The sequence below is a fragment of the Physeter macrocephalus genome, chromosome 18 (genome assembly GCF_002837175.3).
Source record: "Physeter macrocephalus isolate SW-GA chromosome 18, ASM283717v5, whole genome shotgun sequence".
Taxonomy (NCBI): domain Eukaryota; kingdom Metazoa; phylum Chordata; class Mammalia; order Artiodactyla; family Physeteridae; genus Physeter; species Physeter macrocephalus.
The window spans coordinates 106944452-106968834 of NC_041231.1; the positions used below are offsets into that span (position 1 = coordinate 106944452).

General features: G+C 44.2%; 1 long non-coding RNA gene across 1 annotated transcript; it reads right to left on the reverse strand.

Moving 5' to 3' along the window:
* Positions 1-1723: 1723 nt before the first annotated feature.
* On the reverse strand, positions 1724-4619 carry LOC114484318 (uncharacterized). The gene is made up of 3 exons (XR_003677052.1): positions 4514-4619; positions 2581-2820; positions 1724-1766 (listed from the first exon to the last, which is right to left on the reverse strand). It is a non-coding gene; the product is annotated as an uncharacterized lncRNA (long non-coding RNA).
* Between the last annotated feature and the right edge of the window lie 19764 nt (positions 4620-24383).

The following is a 24383-nucleotide window of genomic DNA, read 5'->3' on the forward strand; positions in this document are numbered from 1 at the left end:
AACGAGAGAACGCGCGCGCGCAGCAACGCAGACACAAAGCAGAAAAAAAAAAAAAAAAAAAAAAGATGACTCTTTAAAAAAGAAAAAAAAAACCACCCCACCCCTCTCTCCTGTGTTAAGGCAGAAGCATGAAGGCCTGCTTCCTGCAGCCAACGGTTTAGATTCCAGACTCAGGAGAGTTGATGTGAAAGGTCTGATGGGCCTGCCTGGATGGGTATCCAAATAAGCAATTTCTTACAAACGTGGAACCCAGTGATGGCGAGACCCACAAGGTGATGAAAGAAGCCCGAGATAGCATCAGAAATGACCTAATAGAGGGGGAGCTGGGGCAGAGGTGATTGGCATCCCAGCTTTTGCTAAATTTAACGTGACTAGCCAAGTAAGAGAAGTCATTATTGAGAAAACGTGGAAGTCCAGCCAAGAGTTTGGGTGATGGAAAATTAACTATAGTTGAGACATAAAATTTTACAGTGTAGGGATTGTAGAATGATTGGATGTCTTTCGTATTTTAAGAATGCAGCTCAGTGGACCATCTCTTAGCATTATCCTGAAAGCTTACACTTTTGATTAAAACCTTAAAATCTATCTTAGAGATCCAGGAAAGAGTGTGCATACCTTAAACCCAAACATTCTACCACCTGGACACTAGGATTCTCATTTTTCCTTCTATCTTTAATTTCATTAAGGGGGTTGTGGCTAAGCTAGAATCCTTGTATGTGAATTTTGTGTAGAAAATTCAAAGCAGTTAGAGATTTTAAAAGAGTATTTAAGAGTTTACACATAGGGTTAGTTTCAGGGAATACAAGATCAGACCCAAACTTAGCTACTGTGCTTGGGAAAACGACTGATGCAATGCCTTGGGTGCTGCCTACCTGGAGGGCTGGAGGCTGACTTGGGACAGACCCCAGCACAGCCCAGGGGGACAGTCCTGAGACCCGTCATGTGCTCACTGGGAGGACAGTGGAGACCAAGGAGGGGGAGGGAGCTGCAGGCAGGCAGACGCGAGTCCTGGCCGTGTTCCTCTCCAGATGTCGCTCTGTTCCTTTCCACCTTGTCTGCTTCACTTACATCCACTTTCCGAACTCAGCCAGAATCTCAAGTGCTCATGTAATTGCGCTGGGCTGGATGATGAGAGAGCCCTGAGGTTTGGAATTACTCACGCCAAGACCTGTCACACCAGAGAGCATTGTGTACCATGAACAAGAAACCCAGAGGAATACAAAAGTAATAAAATAAGTGTGGTTATGAGGTGTGTAGCAAATACAAATTTCCATGATATGCTAAATAATAAAAATGTTTCTCAAGAAATATCTACCCTAATGGAAAGGAATCACATGGTCTTAAATCAGTTGAGTTCAATTCATTCGGCATTTATTGAGATCCACTTATATCTGAGGCACCGTGAAAACCAATGGGAATGAAAAGTTGAACCACGTATGATCACACTGGCGACGATTCTGTCCGGCTGCCCCTTTGCCCCGCAGCTTGTTCGATAAATCTAAGGAAAGAGCAAACATCAGCCGACTACGTGCTCTGAGCCAGGCACTGTGCTAGACTCTGAGGCTGTCAAGTTGGTTAAACACACAGTTCTTACCCTTAGGAACTCATAGGCCATGTGGCCATTGCCTTTTTCCTGCTGCTTTTTTTTGTAAAGAACAGAAATTCTTACCATCTGAAGTCATCATCAGTATAGCAATAAAACTCGGAAAGATGCTAAAACTTGGCCCAGATCAAGAGGAGAAAACCATGCAGAAAAGATGGAGTTTCTAGCAAAGAGACACAAAGAGACAAGAAAAAGGAAAAACTCTCAGTCACTTCCTTAGCATTGAACTCTTAAGTCATGACACATATATTCTGGTTCAGCACACTTTCATCTTCTGTGGCTGTTTTATTCCCATGTATTTGAAATAGGGCTGTAAAAATGTAGCAAGTAAAAATACAGGAAATGCAGTTAATTTTCAGATAAGATTGAATTTCTTTATGTGAAGTTCAAAATTAACTGAGTGTCCTGGATTGTATGGGTAAACTCATTAGAAATTAGCTCCGTATTTACAAAGATTTGTGTACCCAGCTCTGGTGGGGAGCACGCATTGTGGAGCCCGGGCGAGCTCTCGGCTTGGACACCTGAACTCACTTAGCTTCGCTGTTCAAAGCTTATTTTGTTTTCATCAATCTTTGATTTAAGCCAACGATCTTTGCCTGTTTCTTTGAAGAATTTTATTAGCTTTTTAGAGTTTCTGCCTGTTTAGGTGTCTCTCATTCCTTATAAGTTTTTATCCGGTCTCTATCAGAGTAATAATTCCATTCTTGGTCTTACTTCCTAGAAACTACTGGACCATGCAATCCATAGCAAGCTGCCAGCTGGGCAATCAGTGAATTTTAATCAGGCAAATGCAGTGCATAGTGAGCCCTGGAAAGTTCTCATCATTGACCCAACAAGGAGAAGAATAGCAGAGCTTGTCCTGCTGAGTATGTGAAACCAGTCAGAGCAATATTCTTCGTCTAGGACATTTGGTTTGAAATACACAAGCTCCTTGGTCAAATTCCATTAGTCCAATTCATTTATTCATTCACAGATACCTGAAAGGGTAGGTGACAGAAAGACTTGGGGAGTTGGTCATCCATAGCTGTGCATCCAACACAGTGGTGGCCGACCTTATGTGGTTACTTGAATTTAAATTTAAATGAATACAAATCCCACGTGGCACCAGCCACATTCGGGAACTCAGTAGCCACAAGTAGCTAGTGGTGACCGTATGAAGCAGTGCAGATTACAGAACATTTCCGACAGTGTCACAAGTTCTATTAGACAGTGCAGATCTAGGGGAAAACAGATACGGAACAGTTAATTTCACGATTTGTTATTTATAGTAATTGTAATTATGTTGTGACATGAAGTAGAAGTTCAAAGAGGTATATGGTCACGTAACCTTCTGAGGAAGGGACATCTGGGCGGGAGCTAGCACACACGGGGTGGAGGGGCAAAGGGGACTGTCTGGGGGAGGGGCCAGGTGTGCAACACTCCTGAGGAGGGGGGACAAGCAGCACTTAGAGAAAGACACACGGCACGAAGGAGCGGGGAGGCCAAGGGGAAGCTGGAGGTGCAGGCAGGAGCCTGGAGGCCAGGCGAGGACTCGGGTCCTCCTCCGAGGGCCTGGCAGGGAGGCTGGTCCTCCTCCGAGGCCCCGGCAGGGAGGCTAGTCCTCCTTTGAAAAACCACTGAACCGCCCGTTCACCCGTCCGTCTACCCCACAGGGTGGCCGGTTCACAGACCTATGGGCAGAGGCCACACCGGCAGCAACACTGACATGTCTCCATGTGAGTCGGTAAATTCCAGTACCATTGTCTGAAGTCGACGCCTTACCGCGATAAAGTGTCAACAAGTTAACTCCATGAATAATGCCGAAGGAAAGAAATGATCTGAAAGTCACGAAAACTTTTTCAAACTGAAAATGTGAAGAGCTCAGAAAAGTCATCAAAGTCTAAAATTTAAAAAAGAGAATTAAGGAGCGTGCTTGGGTGTGTGTGTGTGCGCGCGCGCGTGAGTGTGAAACAATTCAGAGAATGAATTAAATCTGAGAACGGCTAACACTCACTGAAAACGTTCTCCGAGGCGGCCGGCCCAGCACATCACCTGCATCCTGTCGCCCCGCCGGTACCTCAGCCCCAGAAGGGAGTCCTTGTCTCCGTGACAGACAAGGAAGCTGAGTAATAACTGGGCCATTTAAAAAATCCATTAAAAAACAAAAACTATACCCAAGGAGGACTGCCCTAAGTCTCCGGTTGCTGTGGAAACCAGCAGTGTGCCCTGCCAGGCACCCGAGGCCGCGGTTTCTCCCTGGGTGTCCTGGGTGTTCAAAGGGCACGACTCAGGAGTCCAGAGAATTTGAAATCAAGAGTTAAGCCGCACGAACACACAACAGCCACCGCCACAGCACGGGGCGTGGGGGTCAGGCCCACCCTCCCCAAGCTCAGGGGGACACGGGCCCCAGAGGGTCGCGCCTTTGCCTCGGCCCCAGCTGGGCCGCTCTCCGCAGAGGCCAGCAGCCACTGTCCTCAGGGAGCCCCTCAAGGGCTGGGGACCCTCGCACAGGAAATAAGCATCCTCCCCACACCCCGAGTTAGCAATGGAGGAATCAGGGGTGCAGAAAGGTGGGCAATTCAGTTGGTTTCTAGCCTAATTCCTCCTCCAGGAGAGTACTTTAAACACCACCCCGGGACTTCCCTGGCGGTCCAGTGGTTAGGACTCCGCGCTCTCACTCCTGAGGGCCCAGGTTCAATCCCTGGTCGGGGAACTAAGATCCCATAAGCCACCGCACGGCCAAAAGCAAAACAAAAGCACCACCATCCGCAACCTCTAATATTAGTTTTACAAGCCTCAGACGCGGTAAGCTAATTTGGGGAGAAAAAAACATAAAACAGGAAAAGCATAAGAATAATACACATTTAATTCGGATATTCAGAATGCATTTGGGGGACCTAAGTTTTGAAGTGAAATAACAAATAGACTAACCTGAAATGTTTTCCTACGTTTCAGAAGAGCCTGGTGAGTCTGACTGCTGCCTGCAGACCTTGTGCTGTAGCCGAACCAGAGGACACATAATGGAACTCGGGGTCCAAACTGGAAGAGACAGGAAAAATCTCAATTCATGTCAACTATTGTAATCACTACTTTTTCTTTTAAAAACCCTACATTTAAAAAAATATTTGATGATTTTTCAGTAAGGCCAGAATATAAGACATTTAATGTCATTTGTCTCCACAAATATTTCTATACCAAGTGAAGCAATCAATAATAGCTTAAATTAATGATCCTACAATCCCACTCCTTGGGCATATATCCAGAGGAAACCATAATTCGAAAAGATACATGCACCCCGCGATGTTCACTGCATCACTATTTACAATAGCCAAGATGGAAACAACCTAAATGTCCATCGACAGACGAATGGATAAAGAAGATGTGGCACATATACACAATACTACTACCCAGCCGTAACAAATAATGAAATAATGCCATTTGCAGTGACATGGATGGACCTAGAGATGATCATACTAAGTGAAGTGAGTCAGACAGAGAAAGACAAATATCATATGATATCACTTATATGTGGAATCTAAAAAAATGATACAAATGAACTAATTTACAAAACAGAAATAGACCCACAGACATACACAACAAACTTACGGTTACCAAAGAGGAAAGGTGGGAGAGGGATAAATTAGGAGGTTAGGATTAGCAGATACAAACTACTGTATATAAAACAGATACACAACAAGGACCTACTGTACAGCACAGGGAAATCTACTCAATATTCTGTAATAACCTATAAGGGAAAAAAATCTAAAAGAGAATAGACATATATGTGATGTATAACTGAACCACTTTGCTGTGCACCTGAAACTAACACAACATTGTAAATCAACAATATTTCAGTGACGTTAGCATATTACATACATGCATATAAATGCATATATATTTATAGTAAGTTATATATATGTGTGTATATATATGTATATTTTATATGTGTTCCAAAATGCTAGCAGTGATGGGGTTTACGGTGTTGATATTGGCTATTGTGAATGATCTTGGATTTCATCTATGTGCTACTGTTATAGTTAGAAAAAACACAGTTTTAAAATGAGGTCTTCTTATAAAGACAAAAAATAGCGTAATTTATTAAGCACTAACTCTGTCAGGCATTGTCCTGAGAATTTTATGCGTATTAACGCATGTCCTCTCCATACCAACTCTATAGAAGAAGCATTACTGTTATACATTGCACCAGTTACTCAGCGATTATAAATATCAACTATGAAAAGATCAGGAACCTTGGAAACATTATGCTAAATGAAAGACGTTATAAAAGACCACATATTGTGTGATTTCACTTATATGAAATATAAACTTTCAGAACAGGCAAGTCTGTGGGGACAGAAAGTAGATTAGTGGTTGCCAGGGACTGTGGTTGCCAGCCGTTGGCTGGGTGTAGCCTGGGGAACACAGCCCTGGCATGACGGCCATGGTGGCTCCACAGGGACCGTGGCTTGAGGCTGTCAGTCAGCTGTACTCCGCACAGCAGGTTTGCTGGAAGGAGCCCCAAGGGATCCACCGCCATGGCTGCCACACGGAGGCCGGCCCGGCGGGGGAGCGGTCATTCCATGGTACCTGTGGGCTGTTCCCGAGAGGAGATTTACAACAGGGAGGTCGTAGGGTGAACGACACCCCACCATTGCAGGCACTTATTGGGCCAAGATTGAAACTTGTTATCCTTGGTCCTGGACCCGTCCTAAGCTCCTCTCGCTCTCGGCCGTCCTGTTGGCTGTGGGCCTTGGTGCCCTGCAGATGGAATTAGCACGGCCTGCCTCCAGGACCCCAGAGAAGACATTCGGACTCCTCGCTGGGGGTTTAACACAAATCCACACAGCGTCCAGCCCCACGGGCACCGCTGACACTGCAGGGTCTGCCATATCGTACAGCCCCAGGGGCAGCGCTGAGGCAGCATGATCCAGCGCAGAGCCTTTCCCTGCTCTATCCTCCGTGTCATCCAACACGCAGGCCTTAGCACCTCCCAGGCATGTAAAGTGGCCTGCAGAGGTCAAAGAGGCAGTCTGGGCAACGTGTGCTAGGGATACGAGATACAGCACTTTATGGGTTACTCTGGAGGGGACATCTGGTCACCCCCTGGACCTCTAAAAACTTAACTCAATGGTAGCACCCTGAATTTTTGTATGGTTTGTCCCCCACCTTTTGAAGCGTATGTATCTTACCAAAGCCTCCAACAGGCTCACCACTCCTCGCTTGACTTGTCCAGTCAGCAGGATGCCATCAATTTAATGAATTAATGTGATGTTTTGCTGGATGTCCAGTGGTCCGTATTTCCTTGGACTGATACAGAGGGCAGGAAAGCTAACAGAGTCCTGGGACAGAATTATCAACAAATGTTATTGTCTGTTCTACACGAATACAAACTGGTTTTGATCCTTTTTTCTGATGGGAATGGAAAAGAGCACATCCACCAAACCAACAGACTCTGGTGTAGTGACAGTCACCACATCTGGCCTCCAGCTCCAAACGTGCAAATGGAGCTCCTACCTGGTTGACCTTGGGTAGTTTACACGGATGCAGAAAAGGTAGGAAACTTGTGCAAGTCCATACAGAAAATTGTGCGGCCAGAAAGGGACATGGAATCCTACGCTAAAACATTCTTCTCACCAGTATGTGAAATGTTGCGAGATTAGCAATTGTTTGGTAGGAGAAGCAGGCATAGATAGAGACCTGTAGATGGAAATGCTTTCACCGTCCCTCTCTTCCATCCTTGGTCTGGGACCTTTCTTTGCATCCTATGGAGGGGATTTCTCCATCCGGACTTCCTACTCGACAGCTACTGACCCGTTTCCTCTTTGCCTTTTTAATGGGAACACTCACTATGTGTATGTCTGGTCACAAAGTTGCCTTGATAAGTACCATATGAAAATATCAGAAAGTCAAGGGGCAGTATGGTTGCATAGAACATGCTTTGTTTAAAAGTATGTTTTTAACATTTTAAAAAATCTCTCCCTAAAGGTTACTCTTAACATGGGCTACTTGATCCAACTCCGTTCTTTGTGATAGCGCTAAGCCAATAAAGCCAGGATCCTGAGCTGTCATTTGGTATCAATCACAGCTTTCAAAAGAAGAAAGGGAACAAACTTAGACCAGGTGACTTCTGGGGTCAGGACCCTGAAGCGGTTTGCAGTCAGGGAGCCTCGACATTTGCAGAAAGGGTCCGTAGCCTCTATCTCCAGGCAGCCTTGACTAAACAGAGGCCACGAGAGACGCCAGAACCGCCTTAAATTCTCATCCTCCTTTTTCTATCGCGTTTCACAGACGACTTCCTGTCACCCAAATGCCTCCTTCTTTCCTTCTGCCAAGAGGAAAATTGTTAGGTGCCGGCATATTCAATAGATGGTTATTCAGTCACACTTGAAAATGTTCATTTACTGTAACAGGCTCATTATTCTAGGAATGTAATTGGAACCCAGACTGTTATGACATGAGGAAATGGAATATAACAAAACTATGCAGAAATATTAACATTGCCCCCCAAACAGGGCAGCCCTTTCCTCAGAGAAAGTGGAGAATCCATCACCCCACCTTTCTCTCCTCTCACAAACTCAGCAATGGTTGGATCCTTGGGAACCTTAGAAGACTTCTAATCAAAAATCCTTAATGGACCCATGGAGAAACTGAAGCCTATCAAGTTAAAAAAATAGAACTTTTACTGTCCTAGAGCGTTTTCTCTAGTGACCCTTCAAATTTGGAATAGCCAAGAACTAAACAAGAAAGATCTTGTGTGTGCTGAGGTGTGTAGGGCATCAGACAGCACGGAAGTTGGGTGGACTTATCTACAACCAGGTGCTCTGATAAGAACTGAAAGCATATCGAAAGGTGAAGGAAAATTAAGAGGGGGCATGAAAATCAAAGCCCCTATTAATAGCCTACGTAAAATGAGGGGGTTAGACAAGATGACAAGCTCTGACATTCTATTTCATGTCTATTATGCTTTTTAAAATTATTAATAAAATGGAGTTCAGTATAAATATAATGCCCTGTACACCATCCAAAGAGCCGATGCAGGAATCTGGTTTGCTATTAATGATTTAGACTGGAATCTGTTCAACAAATGAGATTAAAATAATTAGAAGTGTAATTAGAAATGTTACCCCCTTCAGTGGGAGCAATGCTTAGGCTAACCTGAGACCTTATTTCTGAGCCTCGGGACAGCTGTGTTCCAGAGACCTCACTTGAGTTTGGTCTCCCTTTCTGGAGTAAAGTTTTATGGCCTCATATGACTTTATAAAAAGGCCATCATTATATGCACACACACACACACACACACACACACACACACACACACACACACACGAGCCATGTTTGAAATTTCTAATTTCAGCCTCTGAACAAAGAAACTATTTTGTAGTATAATAAGACATATTTACTAGTATTAAAATAGCAGGCTTATTGTAAGTTTTACAACATTAAAAATGTGATGGGATTTTTCAACCCAAGATAATTTATAGTGCTTAACATTTCTCAGTTGACTTAAAAACAGAGCCCAGACCAACAATCCCACAGATAAATGGGCAAAGGATAGGAACAGATAATAATTGTATCTTAAAAATATGAAATATGAAACTCACTGCGCTTAGCATAAGAAAAATGCAAATTAAAACTATACCAGGATGTCATTTTTCATCAATCACCTTGGCAAAACTCCAAAAGTTGTTAGTACTTTTCACTAGTGAGGCTTCGGGGAAACAGGCCCCCTCATACCTCACGGTGGTAGTGTAGATTCCTGCTGGTCCAGCGCCGCTCTATTTGGCAATAGCCATCAGAATTATCATGCATATTACCCTTTAACCCATTATTTCCCTTCTGTAACTTTATCCTATAGGTAGACTTGCACACGTGCAAAGTGACATATAAACAAGTCTTTCCATTGCAGCATTGTTTATAATAACAAAAGACTGGAAACACCCCAAATTTCCATTATTTTAGAAACTATTTAAATTATGGAACATGCAGTTATTTGAAAAAATGAGGAGTCTTTCTATATATTGATATGGAAAAATCCCAGATCTATAATTTTGTGAAAAAAGCAAGGTGAAAAACCTGAGAGTATTGTATATTCTTTTGAGTAACAATAAAAGGAGAGATAAAAAAATATATAGTTGTGTTTGCTAGTATTTATATTTAAAAACTCTGGAAAGATGCACAAGAAACAAACAAAAGTTTTATGGGAATGAGATGGATAGCAGATAGAGGTAGAAGGAGGGCTTTCTACTACATGCTTTTCATTTATTTTTCTTCCAGCTTTATTGAGATATAATTGATATATAACATTATGTAAATGTAAGGTGTGCAACGTGGTGATATAAAGTATGTATATATTGTGAAATGATTACCACAATAAGGTTAGTAAACACATCCATCACCTCACATAATTACAATTTTTTTTTGTTGTATGTGTGGTGAAAACTTTTAAAATTTACGCTCTTAGCAACTTTCAAATATGCAGTACAGTGCTGTTAATTATAGTCACCATACTGTCCACCACACTCCTAGGACTTATTCATTTTACTACCTCTGGCAGCCACCAATCTGTTTTCTGTTTACATGAGTTTTGTTTTTTAAGATTCCACATATAAATGAGATCAGACAGTATTCGTCTTTCTCTGTCTGAGCGGGAATAACGCAAACTGCCCTCAAGCTTCCTCCATGTGGTCACAAATGTGGTGTGCATATATACCACATTTCTTTATCCTTTCATCCACCAGGGGGCACTTAGATGGTTTCCATGTCTTGACTACTGTAAATAATGCTTCATTGAACATGAGGTTGCAGCTATCTCCTCAAGATAGTGATTTCGTTTCCTTCTGATACATACCCAGGAGTGGAATTGCTGGATCATATAGTAGTTTTAATTTTAGTTTTTTGAGGAAACTCTGTACTGTTTTCCGTAGTGGCTACACCAAGTTACATTCCACCAGCAGTGCACGAGGGTTCCCTTTTCTCCACACCCTTGCCAATTCTTCTTGTTTCTTGTCTTTTTGTTAATAGTCACCGTAAGGAGGTGTGAGGTGATATCTCTTTGTAGTTTTAATTTGCATTTCCCTGACAATTAGTGACGTTGAGCATCTTTCCATGTACGTGTTGGCCATCTGTATATCTTCTTTGAGAAAAATGTCTATTCAGGTCCTTTCCCCATTTTTAAATTGGATAACTTGGTTTTTTGCTATTGAGTTATATGAGTTCCTTATATATTTTAGATATTAACTCCTTATCATATGTGTGGTTTGAGAATATTTTCTCCCATTCTGTATGTTGCTTTTTCATGTTGTTGAGGGTTTCTTTTTAAAAAAAATTTTATTGGAATATAGTTGATTTACAAATGCTGTGTTAGTTTCAGATGTACAACAAAGTGATTCGGTTACACATGTTTCTTTTTTGTATGAAGTTTTTTGGTTTGATGTAGTCCACTTGTTTATTTTTGCTTTTGCTGCTGTATCTTTTCACATACTAGAAAAATCAGCATGTATTTCATGGTGACTGATGTTTAAAATGTTCTTTAAAAAATACTTTGCTTCTTATTTAGACCTAGAGTTAGCCATGATAAAGTTAGCCAAGATATCATGAGAGTCCCAGTTAGATACCTTTATTACATAAAGGTTTAATGACATGTTTAGATTATTATTTTACTATTATTGCAACAGCCTCCTAGTGGGCTTCCCCCGCACCTGCCATCAGTCCATCTTCAAGCCAGCAACCAGAATCATCCTGCTGAGAGCATGAAGGAGATCGTGTCAGTCTTCTGCTCAAAACTCTCTAAAGGCATCCTGTCTTGCTCTTCGTAAAAGCCCTTTAATGGTGTTTGAGTTCCAATGAAAGCAGCCCCCAGCACCTCCTGTGCCAGGTGTCACTGTGGCTTCTTAGCTACAAATGCATCCTTCTTTGCTTGCCTTCTGATGCTGGAGCAGGTCCTGGGATATTCTCCTGGTGCAAGGCCCAGCTTTGTCAGCAGAGGGCACTGCAGGGGGAGGTGATGGTGTTTGATTTTTCTCTTATAGCTCAGCTGCCAGAGATCCAGAGATGCCCACTCCCAGATTACCCAGGGGATCATGTCGTACCCTCCCCAATGAGTCTGAATATGTTGGGATGGGAGAGGACCATCCAGTTTCACCTTCCTCAGGTGCTCTGACTCAGCCCTCAGTAGCTCCCCCTACATCTGCTATTTCCATTTCCTTTAGGGTTCTCGCTGTCTCTTAGTAGGTAATCCTTCCTTTACTAGTTGAGAATTTTTGTATTAAATTTCCCTATTCAAAAAATTAGTATGACAAAAATGGGTTACGTGTCTACACACTAACAGAGAACATTTTGAAAAGGAAACCAAGAAAACAATCCCTTTCACAACATCGTCAAAAAGAATAAAACACTCAGTAATAAACTTAACCAAGGAAGTGAAAGATTTGTACACTGAAAGCTGAAAATGTTGCTGAAAGAAATTAAAGAAGAGAAAAATAAATGGAAAGCATTCCATGTTCATGGATTGGAAGATTTAAAATACTAAAACTAGACTTCAGACTTAAATTGGTAAAATGCTCCCATTACAATGTCCCCAAAGCAATCTACAGAGTCAGTGCAATCCCTGTCAGAATGCCAATGGCATTTTTTGCAGAAACAGAAAAAAAAAATCCTAAAATTCATATGGAATCTTAAGGGACCCCAAATAGCCAACACAATCTTAAAAAAGAACAAAGTTGGAAGCATCATAGTTCCTGATTTCATAACATATTACAAAGCTACAGTGATCAAAAGAGTATGGTACTGGCATAAAGACAGACAACTACTGTATGATTCCTCTATGAAGGATCTAACTAACCAAATTCATAGAGATGGAAAGTAGAAGGGTGGTTGCCAGAGGCTGGGGGGAGGGGGACTGAGGAGTTGTTCAAGGGGTATTGAGTCAGTTTTACAAGATGAAAAAGTTGTAGAGATCTGTTACACAGCAACGTGAATACACTAAACAGTACTGAGTAGTACACTTTAAAAAATGGTTAAATGTAAGAATGCTTTAAAAAAAAAAGGTAAAACATAATGTGATTAAACTTTGATGTCAACGTATGATTAGGACATCTGATTTTTCGGGAAATGGAATGAGATTCTAAACAAAATACTACAAAATTTCTCAATCATAAACATCTTGCAGCATAAAAAAAAAAAAACAAAAAAAACCACTATACTTTTGTCCTTGACTAGACCCAGACTAACCCTGATCTCACCTGTCATTTATTCTGACTTCCTTTCCACTCCTCAAATTACCAGACATATCCCGACCTCCAAGTGCTTACAATTGCTGTCCCCTTGCTCCTTCAAGTCTTTGCTAAAATATCACTTTCCCAGTGAGGACTTTCCCTGATGCTCTAATATAAAAACCCTGTTCCTTGTAATCACCCTCTTTCCCAGCTTCGTTCTTAGTCTAGTGCCAATTACAGTCCGACAGCCATATATTTTATGTAGTTTTATATTGCCAATGATATAAGCTTCATGATATAAGTTTCAAGAGGACAGGAATTCATTCATTAATTCATTTATAGTATTCTGTTTTACTATTGGTTCCCCCAAACCTACAAATGTATCGAGCACATATTAGGAGCTCAATAATACTTGTTGAAATGGTAATTAATTCATGAATGAAACAATAACCTTTCGAGGTCACGACAGAGCACGAGTGGTTCGGAATCCAGGTCATCTGATTCCGGAACCTGCACTTTTATTCTCTTTGCCCTGCTGCTTCCCTATCACAGGAGGCCGTTAGTGGGTTAGGCTGTCTCTTCTAGTTGACGAGAACATTGCCAATAGTATTTAGGCGAAATATTTAACAAGATTTGGAATGATCTCTCCTTCCTCACTCAGCTTGGGCCTCGGCAGCCGTCAGAAGAGAGATTTCGATGTTTTGTGGCCATTCACTCTATGTTTCCATCTGTAAGTTCTTCATCACAACCCCAACGGAAAGAAGCGGTGGGCTTTGCCCTTTCCATGGGTGATCTCTGCTGGCAGATGTTAACTCAGTGATCTGATCTAGAATGTTGCTGGGGGTTGGTTTCAAGCTTACAGGTTCATAATTTCCAAAGCTCAGCCATTACACTTAAACAAGGAAACTAACAGGACCTTGACCTGCTCCCTTCCTCTGGCACCACTGCAATGATTCTCCATGAGTTAACATAACAAAATGACTCTGAAATTATACTTCCAAGTTTGTTTTTTAAAAATAATCTGTACGTTCATCCATTCTAATTAAAAACTTGCTAAAATATCTGAAATAACAACTCCAATATGTAATATCCCGTAACAGAATATTAAAACATCTATAATCTTCAATGACTTATGGCTTAAAAAATTCTCCTATTTTTCTTATAGGTGCATTTGTAACCAACCATAAACTCCAAGATACTAATTTTGCTCAGAATCTATGGCAACCTGGCCTCATCTAGGGCAACCCATTCGTGCTCTGGCTCTAACATTTACGTGCCTTGATTTATGTGCCTTGATGCTCTAATATTTACGTGCCTTGATGAGTGCTCACATCTTTTAGAAAACGGGAAGGCGAAAATAAGAGTACAAGCAGACAGTGGCACCTGGCCCTTCCTGGCCACTGTGCAGGTAAGTATTCTGAGGCCCCGTGTTGATACATACCTGCCATATAAGAAAATTCAACCACTGGGTCCCAAGCCAAAGATGTGCTAATCTAAACTATACTGACTGTTCTGACACATCACTCTTTCTTTCCAAATTTCCCCCATTTGTGCTTTCAAAGGCTGGCCTTGTGCCTCTGCATAACATGTCAGGGCCAAGATGCTGCTCTGAGCTCATCTGATCTGGAGAGATAGGACGACCTGTCAGACGTGGATTTTGTTGCCTTTGCAAAATTCATGTATGGGAAAGAGTGGAATATGGTGAAAGTAAAAACAAAAAATTAAATAAGTGAAAAACTCTTAAGGGTGAAAAGTTGAATGTGCATAGTCACACACACACACACACACACACACACACACAAACAGAAAACCTAAACAACATACGAGGTAATTGCTATATATCACACTCTATATCCTAAAATCAGAGAATAACTCTTTTTTCCAAATGACCTATTAATAGTCACAAAAATTGACTCTAGTCATCCAGAAAGAAGACCTCCATACATATTTTAAATTAAAATAGTAAAAATAACATTTTCTGCTCATAATGCAATAAAATGAGAAATTAATAATAAAAGTAGAAACTAGAAAACAAACCTACCATCTAGAAATATTTTTAACACTTTAAATTCTTCTGTCACTGAAAAATCAAAGTCAAAATAGCAGAATATTTAGAAAACGACGTATATCAAAAAACCCATGAGGCGCAATGAACGGAATGTTCGGAGGGAAAGAGTCGCTTTAGATACTGACATTGCTAAAAAGGACGTATGGAAGATGAGCAAAGTAAGCATACAGTTTAAGAACTTGGAAAGAAAACAACAGAATGAACTTAAGGAAAACAGAAAGAAGGAATTTCTACAACTAAAAGCAGAAATGAAAAAATTAAAAAATAGGAAAACAGTAATACCAATCAATAGATACAAGCACTGATTTTAGTAAAACTCACATCAAAAACCACTGGAGGATCCTACTGTGTAGCACAGGGAAATACAGTCAATGTCCTGGGATAAATCATAATGGGAAAGAATATAAAAAAGAATGAATATATGTGTAGAAATGAGTCACTTTGCTGTACAGCAGTAATTAACACAACATTGTAAATCAACTATACTAACCCTAAATCAACTATATTTCCATTTTAAAAAAGCTATTGGAATGATGAGGGGAGAAAAACCAATATGAAAAACACCAGAGGGCTCATACGTGGTGGTGAAATGTGAAAAGTAGACACAAATTATCATTAACATCCCCAACTCTAGTCTCTGAGCTCCTGGAGGGCCCAGTTTCTCCCCTCCTTCCCGCCATGGGCGCCTTAGGCCCTCATCTGGTCCTTGAAGGCCCCGTCCCGGAAGCAGGGTCCCAGCTTTCCTTTCCCCCTACAGCCCCACTCCCACTGCTTAGATGAGCCAAACTCCCTCCAGGGCCTGAGGCCACCATGTCACAGCAGAGAGTGACACAGCAAACCCAGCTCCTCATGCCTGCTCTAAGGAGAGATGACTGAGGCTCCTTCACTGTGATGTGGGCCAAGTCAAAGAAAATGTCTACAGTTGTGACCCAAAGAGGAAGCTTTTAGCAGGAGAATTTCTGAAGTTATGGCTCTGGCTTGGGGCCCCCAACTAACCAGTTCCCAGGGTCCTGCAGTCAGACCTCATAGAGGGCTTGGCCAGCCAGGTCCACGCAGGAGGCAGGTGGCTCGCCTGGAAAACTTTTAATGAAGAGATCTTGACAGAGGTTTGCGCACGTCCGGGGGTCAGTCAGGTACTCCAGTAGCAACAGGGAAAACGATTACCGTCCCCCGAAGGTAAGGCAAGCGGGTGCTCCCCGCGGGGGACATGGGCACTGCCGACCCAGGACAGGTGGGTGGGCTTCCCACCTCTTGCTGCCCCGCCCTCTGATGTCCCACAGGTGTTGCCCACTGGTCAAACCCAACTGGATGCCAGCCTCCCCGGGCACAGATCAGGCTGAGAAGGACCGAGAATAAATCTGGGCTCTGTGATCAATACAGAACAGCCAGCTCGGCCACAATCCGCACCTGAGGCTCACCTGACCCCCACGGGGGCATCCTTTTCCTTCAGAGACGACCCCACTGACAGCGGATGGTCCAGACTGCATGCCGACGTCTTGTTCACGAAGACTGATGGAATTTGCTCTCTTCCCAGATGTGAACTAAAGTCCCCAAGAAGCTGAAATGTGTTCTAGAGAACTGACACATTATCGTGTCAAAAAATCACCTGAAACATCTCCAGAAGTAATTGAAGTTTAATAAACAAAAACAAAAACCAGGAGGGCATTTTCTAGAGGGGTAATTATTTGGACACCGCTGAAAATCAGTGTGTGTATGATGTGCTCACAAAAGCCAAAATGCACTCTGGGATAAACCCCACCATCTGTAACACAGGCTCGTTGCATCCCCTTCCGACATCACAGGCACACAGACGAAAGGAGCGGTGTTTGTGAAGGTATCTGTCCAGCTGTAAAGAACTAGGCAAATATAAGTTTATAGTATTATATTTATATAATACAATCTGTTATTATTATAATGTTATATAATATCATAATACATATTAATAAACATGCATTATATTTATGATATACATTCAGAAGGAATTCTTTAGTTTACTCTCTTATTAAACAAGTATTTATTAAGTATCATGGGCCAAGCCTCTAGAATATACAAACGTGAAAAGTCCAGCCCTCAGAATTTATACTCTAGAAAGCGCAGGGTTCAACAAACTACGGTGGGTAGGTCCAATCGCCCGCTGTCTATTTACAGCCTGTGAGCTAAAAGTTGTTCTTACAGTTTTAAATGGTTTTTTAAAATAAGAAAAATAATACTTCATGTCAAAATTAGATGAAATACAAATTTTAATGTCCATGAATAAAGTTTTATTGGAACATGGCCACACCACTCGTTGACATATGGTGACGGCCGCTTTGCGCCATCGCCGCAGAGTTGAGCAGTTGAGACAGAGACCGTGTAGCCCACAAGGTCTAAAGTAGTTATTCTCTGGCCTTTACAGAACAATGTTGCTGAGCCCTGATCTAGCAGAAGACAGATCTGTAAACAAATAACTGCAGCAAGTTCAGCGTAAGGGTGCGGTCAGGGCAGAGCACAGGACAAGATCACATCCGCCGTCGGAGGCGTGGGTGGCGCTGGGGAGCCGGAGGCTTTAGCAGGAGGCGGGCTTGGCCATTTCGGAGCAAAGTGTACCACCCACGCGATATTGATAAATGTGGCCATCAGCAGGGCTTCCTCCAGGGACCGTTTTTGTAACGCTGACGGTGAGTGTATCCAGACCCCACCAAACGTCTGTCCTTTTCCCCAGGTGACTGACGCCACGCCCACGCTAGATTAATAGATGGCTGAGCGTTTTGGAGACAATCTCTCTGGCCAAGGCATAACTTTTACTCGCTCAGAAACTGGAGCTGTGCCGACCTATAGCCTGACTGCCACTGGGTTTCCATCAGCTACCAACGAGCCACAGAGAGAAATGGGGAATTTGTGGTTGGAAAGGGTTCAAAAATAAAACATAACAGAAAGAGTTGGGTTGAAAGCAAGGGCCACGAGCCGAGGGCCACTCCATGAGAAAGCACAGCGCCAGCAGAAGGCTGGAGACAGGAAGAAAAGAAAGGATCAAAGGCCCCGAGAGCAAGAGGCCCGGGGAGTGGGCTGCAAAGGAGCTGGGGCGCGCAGAAATCAACACCGCAGAGCGCTGAGCCTCGTGTGGCAGTGGGGTAGGAAATCCATCTCCTCTCCCCAGTTCCAATAATGAAATGAGACGCTGCTCTCTGAAAGGAGCAAGAAGGCCATGGCCCGGGCTTATTTGAAATGGACTGATGGTTCCGACGAGCAAGTTATTTGACGTGAGTGTGAGACACTGGTTGAGCACCCCTCCTTCCCTCCCCCACGCACTGGCCACGGTCCCTGGCTCTCTCCGCACCATGGTCACTGGTGCTGTGTAGAGGGGCACCTCCCCTGCTGGCATCTGGGGAGGATCCCCAGTGGAGAACCAAAGGAAAGGGAAGACGTGTGAGGGAGGATCTGCAGTCCTGGGAGGGGTGAATGGCAGCGCCGGGTCTCCCGAAGATCCTAGGAAGCCTCCCGTCTCCCCTCGAGCTCTGCACGGCCAGCCCTGGCCGTCTGCTTCCCCGGCAGTGAGCTGAGCCCCCGGCATCAAGCCCACCAGCAGTAAAGCAGCCCAGCCGCGGACCCCACACCCACCCCTGTAATAGCAAAGAGCTAAAGAGACCTTTGCACAGATCTCACTTCACTTCTGTTTCCTTGAAGGTGTGTTCACGCTCATCCGAGCACTTTCTTCGGGATCCTAGAGCCGCCCTGCTCAGGTGTGACCCTCGCCGAGAAGGAGACGGCTGTCTGGTAGCGGAGATAACTCTTCCGTATTTTACAGATTTAAAATGCTTGCGTCTTATAGAGCCTCACGATAATGCTGTGGGCGGATCATTTTATTCCCACTTTGCAGGTGAGATCACTGAGCCACAGAGAGGCAAACTATCTTGTCCAAGACGCTTTCGCTGAAACGTGCCGGAGCCAGGGCAGGACCTGGGTCTTCAGAGGCCAGTTCCTCCGCGTTCCATCGGCTGAGGCTGCCTGGATGTACCCTATGTTTACGTCACTGACGGACCCAACGCCTGCCAAAAAAGTTAGCATTGGTTTTGCTTTAGCCCACCACAAAGGAGCAAGAGTCTTCCTTAAGGAGTAAGGACCAGAGAGAACGTAAATAAATGACATATAGTGCTGCTCATTTTGAACGTGTGTGTGCGTGTGTGCGTCTGCACATAGGCGTTGGATGTGGGATGTACGTGGATTTCTCTGCGGGGCGTGTATGTGTGTTTTCGGTGCCTGTGTGTGTGTAAGTACCCAAGCGCAGAAAGCATCCTGCCAGGAAAACGGGGGAGGTGGAAGGAAAACACAGGCTACACCAGCCACAGAACTCACTGCCGCTGCCCTGGACTGCAGAGCAGGCGGGTCGGGGGAACTTTCCAGAGAAGGAGACTCTTGAGTCCTGAGGCGGGGGGCCCTCAGAGTGGTGCCCAGCTCCATTTCTCCAACCACGGCAGGAAGGCCAGTCCTTCACCTCATGCCAGTTTTCTGTGTGTGTTCACTTCAGTCATGGGGACTTTTTTAGAAGAAGCTGAAGAAGCGGGTGTTTATAGACGTAGGCCTGAGACGACGGCACCGTAGGTTATGGCGGGCGAGTTATTTACAATGTCCCTGCGACAGTCTTAATCCTACTGGCTTCCTTACATTACTCTTCAGAGAATTTTTATTCGTGAAAACCAGCAAACTGTTCATCTCTGAAACACTAGATAGTTCTGTGACTCTGAGAGTACTGTGAAAATTATAAATGATAAGGAAACTCTGGGCCAGATTTTTTATATGACTCTCCAAGAATTATGTAGGATGGGAATCTGCCCCTTTGAGAGTTACCAGTGTTTCTGGAGACGGGAAGACTTCACACACCAGAACGAAAGCGCCTTAAATCACATCGGCGGTGCAATCATCTCTCAGCAAAGACCCTCAGAGTTGAAGTTCAAGCTGTGGATCAGAAGGATGGTGGGGGGAAACGGGGTCCCCCTTGTTAAAATAAAGCAATTCGTTTCATGTAGACTATCAGGGAAGGAGAGCAGGGGAGGGAGATTCCCCCGTGTCAAACGTTGAACATTCAGAGAATCACTCAGAGCAAAAGTAATAAGGAGCTCTTCGTGCAAAAGCTGGCCCTATACCATGTCTAAATGCAAACATGTGTGTTCTCTCTTTTTTTAATTCATTTAAACTTCTGTTAGCTGGGGATATTTTTATGTTCACTCTGTCGTTCCCTTTCTCACTTGAACAAAAACGTGTCAGGGGACGAGAATGGCGCCCAGGGCGGCAAGCGCGTTTAGACACCATAAAATACTTAACAGCTCTTTCCGGTACGGTTAAACCCCACCGAGCGGCTAAACAAACTTTAACTTAACAATTCACGGGCTGAAGCACTCAAAGGGCCATAAGATTTTGCTGCTGCTAATTTATATCTCTTAGAGACATGAAATAAAAAATGAGTCGTTTAGAAGTTCCCAAACCCACATTCCTTCTCGTGAAATAAAGATTTTTATTTCCAGGAGTTTACGTTATTTGCCACAGAGAAGAGCAGCATTGCTCTGATAGCTTTAAAGTTCTTTGCTCCCTACAGAGAGTTTAAAAAATAAGCCTCGAAAATAGGTGATTTGGACCCAACCAGGATCCAGAGTTTGCTTGGTTCTTATAAAATGAGTGAAATAAATTAGCTTTTGCAATGATACACCTGGGTGATTCTCAAAAATATTATCCTGAGTTTCTTACTCAAAGGGTATCTACTGTGGGACTCCATTAATCCAAAGTTCCCAAAGAGGCTAAGTCATCTATGTTGATAAAGTCCAAACAGCAGCTGTCTGATTGTGAAGGGGGAATAGGGAACTTTTCTGTTTTATTTCTTGATGGGGGTTTTGGTGGATGGAGAGCTATATGATAAGACACCCGTAGGAAATTATTAACAGTAGGATCTAGGTCATGGATATGCAGGTATTCCCATAAAATCCTTCCAGCTTTTCCATAGCAACAATTTGGGAGAAAGGTGAAAGGAGGTACTACCCGCATCAGGCCAGGGACACTGGCTAAGCTACAGCTTCTCAGACCAGCTCACACAGAGGGTCACCTGCACATAGGTAATCCCGACTCTTTAATTTAAACCCTGCTCAGGTCTACTCACATGTCGGAACCGAGATGTTTATTTGCTGTGGATTGTCTCAAACAGTATTAAAGTCCTCACAAAGCTGCTAAAGAGTCATACAGTCCCTTCCTCTAATACGGAAGCTACAGAATTTGTGCAGCAAAGGGCAGATACGAGAGCCACTTCTGGGCTATGAGACGTAAGTAGACGTCTAAGGACAGTGTCCCAGAAAGCTTTTTAAAGAGGAAAAACCCAGTAGGTCTGTCCATTTCAGCCTTTTGCTCTTTTTCCCTCATTCATCTCCTTTCTTCCTGCCTGGAATACAGTGCCTGGAGGTGCAGCAGCCACCTTGCCACCATGAGGATGAAGACACACACACCGAGGATGGCAGAGCAGGAAGGCAGACGGAGCCTGGGCATTAGCCCTGTTTTGGCCACACTAGGATTTCTTGTTACCTGACACGAATAAATTCCTTATTTTGTAAACATCTTCAGGTTTTCTACTACATTCAGTCAAACGCATGCCTAACTAATATTTAGGTATCTTAGATCAGCTCTCAAAATGATTTTAACTTACACTGACTTCAGCAAGGAATGTAGCACGTTGAACACTTTGACTAGGAAGGAGGAAGGGTGAAACGCCATGCAACCAACACGGACGGAGACACGGATGGAGAAGGTCATGAGGACCGGGGGAGCAGGGGTGGGGGGCGTTAAAGCCAATCAGTATGTCTTCCTTTTCCTCCTCCACCCTTGTTAACATTTTTGTACTGAATCTGGTTAAAAAAAAAAAAAAAAGTACAAAGTGCAGGCTTGAAACGAGGAGAGGCTGCCCCAGAGGGCACGATGCAGCAGCCTGGGAGACGTCATGGAAGGAACAGGGGAAACAGTTGCCAAACAGGCAGCCCTGGGGATGCACAGATTGATTGTGTGTCTTATTACATCTGAGGACCCCAGGAACCACCTTATCCCACTTCTGCCACCCTCTCTCCATCCCCATCAGAGGCTCCACCTCACAGCCAAAGCCACAGGGGCTTCCACATGCCAGAGGCCTGGGGGCAATGTCCATGAAGGGCCAGGCCAGGACATCTTGGCCATGGTGGTTGGGAGCCAGGTTGAGGGCTGGGAGTCAGCAGGATACAGTCAACCAGGATGACTGAGTCATTCTACGGATGCTGCGGCTACTTGCTCACCCAGGTTCCCAGACTGGGTTCAAAGAGAATAATTTGAGCAGAGTGAATTTGCACTACATGAAAACATAGAGAAGATACAGATCTGTACCTTTCTTACGTTTCCAGAAATGGCTGGCTTCCTGCCCACGGCAAATGCAAAACTTTAATCTGCTAAGCTTTGAGAAAGGATGATTTGACTTAGTTAGTGTCGGTATGTAGAACGCTGTAGATAACATCTCTCAACATCTTCTAGTTCGGCATCACCACGTCATGTTGATATTATTGAAGCCTCTATCTTCGACTGAGGCAGCAACCCTGGGCTGGAAATGCAGGCAGCTGACTCTGGAAACACAAGCAGAAAACTGTCAGGCCACCCCGTTCCTGCTGTCCACATGGTGAATTTCACTGGACACTCGCTCATTACAAAACTTGAAAAATATTGTAAACATCTTTCAAAGCCAAACCTCGCCCCAGTTCAACAACTAACGCGATGTGAGTGGCCTGTGAGTTTATAAACCTGGAAGTCACGTTCAATCACTAGCAGGGAAGGGAGTTTACTTTCGTGGCCAAATGTGTTTTCTGCTTATGACAGGATTTTTAAAATTGCTAGCGAAAGTCGCTATGGCACAGATGGAAAATCACCAGGCAAACGCTGACCATTTCACTTTGTGGTGATGGCTTTGCTCTCTTTTGTTTTTGAAAATAGTGGCACTTTTCAAAAAACAGAAAAGTGTGTTTTCTCGTGTTAAAGTCCTTGCCCTGCCTTGGTTACACAAAAGGTTGAAAACAAGCCATCTTACTTCAAAGAATGTACTGATTCAAAGCAGGCACAAGCGCCTATGATGACATTTATGTCCCTGGTTTACTCCAGCTGTTACTGGAGGCCCTGACTCTTGTGGTCTGAGGGCATCGCAGTGGGGCGCTGGGGTGTCTCCACATCCAGCACACCAGACTCGTGTGGAGAAGCTCAGCGCCGCAGGGAGCAAACACCTGGGCTTCTGGGTCTCTGATGCAGGTCCCCCTTAGCGCTGGCGCCCGGCAGCCTGCAGGCGGGGCTTCGGTTACATATGTCCCCCACGTACCGGACACCCTGCCACCCATTCCTGGCAAGGTGTTGAACGCAAAGAAATACCGTCTGACATCCAAGGTTTTAATTCGAAAAGCAATTAATATATTTTACCAGGGTCTCTGTAAAATTCCAAAGGGGAGTCTATGAATTAAAAACAAATAAACAAGCAAAAGCACATAAAGGACCCCAGAAAGTCTTCTTTTCCAAATGTTCTTTTTCTTTCCACGCCTCCGTTACATGTCGACTCCTCCTAAAACCTCTCTCCTTCTCGCCACTCTTATCAAAGAGACCCCTTCAAGTCAGTCTCAGCTGAAGCTCACCTTTCTCCCTGCCCACCTACCCCTTTCCCTCCGGGAACTTTCTGGAAATCCATCAACTCTTCCTGGATCCTCTGTCTTTGCCACGCTCTCACTGCTGTAACCCAACAGAGGCTCAGGAGTGGAGGAGGTGAAGACGAAGTCCCCTCGTTGGCTAGGAGTCGGGGGCAGGGTATTGATAGGCGTAGCCTTCCCACAGTTTAGGAGAATACAGAAACACTCAAAATGCCTCTTTAGCCAAACTCCAACTTCTTTACTACGTAATCAGAACCAACGGTAAGTCCCAAGATTGAGAGACTCGAGTCCATTCCTTCATCCGGCCTCTTCTGGTGACTCGGCACAACAGAGGCTGTGGCTGCGGAAAAGTCAACGGGAAAAAGAAGTCCGCGCCGCCTCTAGACCTAACGTGGAGCTTCGCACAACTGCCCTCAACAGCCGAGGGCAGACACGAGCCGCGTCGCCAAGGCCCGGGCACGATGGTCTTCAGGACCATTCACACACGTCTTAAGTCGGCCTCTTCGTTAAACTGTCTCAGCTGAACTAAAATCGCATATTTATAGCTCTATAGATAACTCAGAAAAGCAAGGAATTTCCCTGGAGGTTTTCTACAGCCTGCAGAAAACCCGCGACGGGCTGTATAGGGTCTACTCTGCGTGTGTGCGTGCGTGCGTGCGTGCGCGTGTGCGCGTGCGTGTGCGTGTGCGCGTGCGTGCGCGTGTGTGTGTCTGCACATGTATCTGCCAGTGGAGTACAGGGGACCCACCCGATAGGGTGCCCCCAGCAAATACCCTGGGCAGCCGCTTGTTTCCCTTACGCCGCCATTTACTCCGAAGCCTGGGACAGTGCAGACGCACAATGAGAAAAAAGACAGGGAATTA